Below are 5,787 nucleotides of genomic sequence, written 5' to 3'. Positions count from 1 at the left end.
AAAAAAAAAAAAAACCTCAGTGTATCCAAGATCAGCAGTTGGCATAATGGCTATGTCGCTGAACTCCCATGTAGTCGACTGTGGTTTGAGTCCCAGGCCTGGTGGCTTAAATTCATGCTGGAAGTGTGTGCTTGTTTGCCCAAGATCCCGAGAGGAAAGTGGAGGAGAAGGGATTGTGGCATGGCCATCCCCCATGGGGAGTGATTTCTCACTTTCTATCTCTCTGTCTCTTTCTGTCTTTCTGGCGAGTGCACGTGCCCTATAGCAAAAACCTCTCAAAAAAAAAAAAAAACTTTATGTATCCAAAACAGAGGCGATTCTCAGCAAGGAATTAAGGAGCTACGTGACATACCAAACCCTGGTGTCCAGCCTGACTAGGGCTTGCTTAGTGACTGGGTTTGGAAAATGGGTTGTGGACTCGAGCTTTCTGGTTTGGTTAAGCTTCTGCAGTTTGGATGGACCTCAGCATCACAGAATCAGCACCTTTGGAAGAAGTGTCTGGAATCCAGAAAGGGAATCTTGACTGCTGTAAATCCTATCATCAAATGAACAATTACTTTCAGCAGAACCCAATTCCTTGAGCTGAACCCCAAGATTGGGCACTTATGTAGGGATCCTTTGGCCTTTATCTCTGTGCTAGAAGTTTTTATTTATTTATTTATACATATATACATACATACCAGCAGATGGTGTAATGGTTATGTTGCTGGTCTACCATGTAGTCGACCATGGTTTGAGATCTGATCCTGATGGCTTAAAGCTCATGTGGCGTGTGTGTGTGTGGGCACACGCGCACACACGCGCGCGTGCATGCCCAAAATCCTGAGAGGAGAATGGAGGAGAAAGGATTGTGGCATGGCCGTATTCCCTGGGGGTTATTTCTTGCTTTCTGTTTCTCTGTCTCTGTCTCTGTCTCTCCGGCAAGCACATGTGCCCTATAACAAAAATATCTCTATCTCAAACAGTTTTATTTATTTATTTCATTTTAGATTTTTGCCATAAGGCACGTGCACTTACTGAGAGAGGCAGAGAGGGAAAGTAATAAAATCCACCCGCCAGGGGGTATGGCCATGCTGCAATCCCTTCTTCTCCACTTTCCTCCGGGGATTTTAGGCATGTATGCACGCATGCCCAGCATGCTTTTCAGGCTGCTGGTTTAGAACTCAAACCATGCACTTCACCATGTGGGATCCAGTGCCTTAACCACCACACCACCTGCTGAGGCTGGAATTATCTATTTCTACAGTGGGAGAACAAGTTAGATTAAGACAAGTCAGGATTTGGGTAAAGATGACACAGTTTTAAGTTTCTTGTTGATTCTTTCTCTCTGAGAGCCCCTTACTGGAGCAAAGGGGGTAAGGAAATGGGGACCAAGGAGCCTGGAATTCCTAGGAAAGCCCAAGTATCCTTGTATGTCTTTGGTGGTTCAGGAGCTTGACATTACTGGACAGTGATTGCCTTACCTGGAATTAGGCTCCTGGAATTCCACCCCTGAGCCTCCAGAAATTGCCAGATTGCTTCCAATGATCCAGTCAAGAAGTTTGGGGAGTGAAGTATGGGGAGAACTTTATTGTATCTTCTGGTGAGTTGCCACCCTGTGTACCATGTTTATCACCAAGGTCTGTGTATTGCACTGCTAAATAACTGTCAAAGATTCTCCTCCTGGGAACCATCAGATGGTGTAGTAGTTATGTTGCTGGACTCCCACATGGCCAACCATGGTTCAGGTCCCGGACCTGGTTGTTTGAAACTAACGCTGGGCGCATGTGTGTGCATGCCCAGAATCCTGGGAGGAGAATGGAGAAGGGATTGTGGTGTAGCCATCTTCCCTAGGGGGTGCCTTCTCCTTTCTCTGTCTCTGAGAGTCTCTGACTCTCTCTCTGGTGAGTACACATGTCCTAAGGCAAAAATCTCTACCAAAAAAAAAAATTCTCTTTATCTTCATGTCATCAGCCATTGTTTTTGCTCAGGTTTCCAATTTTTTCTTGCTTGACTTTCTGCCAGTAGTCCCCTACTCCCAGCTGTTCTTTTCTCCCCAACCCTGTCTTTGCTGTATCCTACAACAGGAGGTATTTTTGTAGTATGGCTTCGATCCTTATCACTTTTCTGATTCAAAGACTGCAATGGAGCTTATTATAGACAAAATGCAAACTCACTGGCAGCCCTTAAGTCTTTTTAAAATATTTTTAGAGACTTATTTAATTTTATTTATTATTATTATTATTATTTTAAATTTGCTATAGTGCATGAGTACTCACCAGAGAGAGAGAGAAAGTGAGACAGCAAGCCTCCAGGTCCAGGACTTGAACTACAGTGAACCATGTGGAAGTCCAATGCCTTAAGCACCATACCTCCTACTGGCCCCACCATTAGTTCTTTTAAGTCTTTAAAGAGTCCCAGTATAGTCTCTTTTATGCATTTCATTCTTGAAGTATTTGTTGGGTGCCTGTTACATACCAGGATCTGTTTTAGGCACTAAAACTAACAGTGACCAAAACAGATAAAATTCTTTGCCTTTGTGGAGCTTTTTATCAGGTGGAGAACCCAAATGTAAATAAACTGTGTAGTATGTCAGATTACGGTAAATGATACAGAGAGAAATAAGGAGAGAAGATAGAGATTGCAGTGGGGATGGGGCTTCCAATTTTAGATGCAGGAGTCAGGGAAAGTAACATTTGGGTGAGGAACTGAAGGACATGAGGGGAAAAAAAAAAAGAAATATCTGCAGAAAAACCATCCCAGGCGGGTGAGTAATCGGGGCTCAGGGGAAAGAAATTGAGAAATCACTTGCTGAGGAGATGGCCATGCCACAATCCCTTCTCCTCCATTCTCTTCCTGGGATTTTGGGTACACACACACACACACACACACACACACACACACCAGGTATGAGTTTCAAGCTCCCGGGTCTGGGACTAGAACCACAGTTGGCCACGTGGGAGTTCAGAGCCTTAACCACTATGTCATCTGCTGGCCCCCCAGGAGTTTAATCTCAGATAGGTCCAACCTGGACAGCCAAGAGGGACCTGTTGCACTGACAGTTGTTTATAAAGAGACATTCATTTGTGACCCCCCAACAAACAGATAGTGTGTAGAGCCACGAGGCTGGGCGATCGTGCCCAGGAAGAGTGGGGAGAGGACAAAGGAAACCAACAAGGAGTCCCAGCGAGTTCGCAGGAAATAGTGACTGTGGTGTCCTGGGAGCCCAGGAAGGATGGGCATCAAGAGAAAGGAGTTCTCAGTTGTATCCAGAGATTAAAACAGATGAATAAGGTTGGAGACTGCACAGTGGTCCGTGGACCATGTCATTAATGGCCTTGTGAGGAGGACATTCTGTGAGATCCTGTGCATGCAAACCTGAGGGGTGGAAAGGGATTAGAGGTAAGGAGTAGCCACTGTCACTGTCCAGAGGGGAGGAGGTCAAGAGATAGCTTTGTTATTATTGTTTTTTTAAGGTGGGGAAAATAAAACCTTGTTTATTTGCTGATGGAAATGATCCAGGAGGTCGAAGAAATTTAAAATACAAAAGAGAGAGAGAGGAGAATGGTAGAGCAATGGGAACACAAATGGAAGAGTCCCGCCAAAACGGGAACATACAGAGTTTATCTGTATTTTTAAAAAAGTAATTATTTACTTATTACAGGAGAGAGTCTGAGAGCCAGATACCCTCAGCAGAGTCTCTTCTTGTTTTTTCTTGGTTCCTTCGTCCCTGTAACGCTTCCATGCTACACTTCTTATCTCAGCCAGGTGGGAACATGGGCACACACAGACACACCCAGAATGTTCAGGTTGACCCAGGATTCAAACCCAGCCCTCCCATAGGCTCCACTATCACGCAGTGATACCCCATGTTCACCCTTAGGGAAGGCAATTGTGTATATGCACACAGGTGGGTAAGTCATGTGGAAGGAGTTTGTGGGAATTCTCTTAGTGCTTTTCTTTTTTTTTTTTTTAAAGAATTATTTAACTTTATTTATTTATCTTAATTTGACCAAGGAAGGACAGAGTGAGAGAGAGAGAAAGTGAGAAAGCAAGCCACCAGGTCTGGGCCTCAAACCATGGTCTGCCATGTGGTAGCCCTGCGTCCTTAACCACCATGCCACCTGTTGGCTCCAGTGCTTTTCTTTCTTTTCTTTTTTATTTTAAAAAAAACAGCAATTTGGAGAGCCGGGAAGAGGCATTGCTTGCTTATGCTTTTCATCTGGGCGCCTGGCTTGTCGCGAAGTCAGAAACTGCTAAAATAATCTGAAAATTAAAATGAAATTGAAGGTTTAAGGAAATGGGATGAAATAGTTTTAGGTTTCAGCGAAATACATCCTTCTGCATTTACATTTTTCTCTGGTTCAGTTATTTGGTAGAGTGATTAAAGCAAGCATTGCTATCGACAATGGAAGAGCAGCCGAGTTCATCCGAAGGCGGAATTACTTTGATAAATCTAAGTGTTATGAATGTGGGGAAAGTGGACACTTGAGTTATGCCTGTCCTAAAAATATGCTTGGAGAACGTGAACCTCCAAAGAAGAAAGAAAAAAAGAAAAAAAAGAAAATTCCTGAGCCAGAAGTAGAAATTGAGGGGATACAAGAAAGTGAAGATGAAGGGGAAGATCCTGCTCTCGACAGCCTCAGTCAGGCCATAGCATTCCAGCAAGCCAAAATTGAAGAAGAACAAAAAAAGTGGAAACCCAGTTCAGGTGGTCCCTCAACATCAGATGATTCAAGACGCCCCAGGATAAAGAAAAGCACATATTTCAGTGATGAAGAAGAACTTAGTGATTAAGATTATTTTTATTATGTAAATATTAAAATAAAAAAAAAAATGTGTAAGTAAAAAAAAAACAGCAATTTGTAACCAAAACTTAAATCCCAAGGATTTTCAGAAAACATATTACAAATGACATCATGGAAAATAAAAAACTTGTACAGTAACTCAAAGTTTGGCTCTACAGTGTACCCTTAAGCTGGCAGGACATTGGTATTTTGAAAATTCAAATTCCAATAAAGAACATTACAGCTGTGTGTTCATATATATCATTTAAAGATCTCAAGATAAAACTTTTTTTTTTTTTGGAGAGGTTTTTGCTATAGGGTGCATGCGCTCACCAGACAGAGAGACAGAAAGTGAGAAATCACCCCCCAGGGGGGATGGTCACGCCGCAATCCCTTCTCCTCCATTCTCCTCTCGGGATCTTGGGCACGCATGCACACGCGCCCGGCGTGAGCTTTAAGCCACCGGGTCCAGGACGCGAACCGCGGTCGACTACGTGGGAGTCCAGCGACATAGCCACTACACTAACTGCTGGTTCCCAAGATAAAACTTCTTGAAACAGATTCTCTATCAACTAGGCAACCTCTGCCCACGATGAAGACTAGTTGGATTTTTTCAAAAACAAACTTTAATCCCAAGGATTTTCACAAAACATATTACAAATGACAGCATGGAAAAAAAAAAAACTTGCACAGTAACTCAAAGTTTGGCTCTACAATGTACCCTTAAGTTGGCAGGACATTGGTATTTTGAAAATTCGAATTTCAGTAAAGAATGTTACAGCAATGTGTTCATATATATCATTTAAAGATCTCAAGATAAAACTTCTTGAAAGAGTTTCTGTATCAACTAGGCAACCTCCGCCCAGGGTGAAGACCAGTTGAATTTTTTCAAAAACCTCGTTTAATGGTGCATCTCGTATTTTTTACTGGCTTGTGTTCATGGCAGCTTTATAAGACTGCCTACTCAACTAGAGCCCAATTATAGGAAAAATGTGTATCTCAGTGCATTTCCTGCCAGCTG

Source organism: Tupaia chinensis, unplaced genomic scaffold (genome assembly GCF_000334495.1).
Source record: "Tupaia chinensis unplaced genomic scaffold, TupChi_1.0 Scaffold000355_1, whole genome shotgun sequence".
NCBI classification, from domain to species: Eukaryota; Metazoa; Chordata; class Mammalia; order Scandentia; family Tupaiidae; genus Tupaia; species Tupaia belangeri.
Note: the sequence above shows the minus strand (reverse complement) of the source record.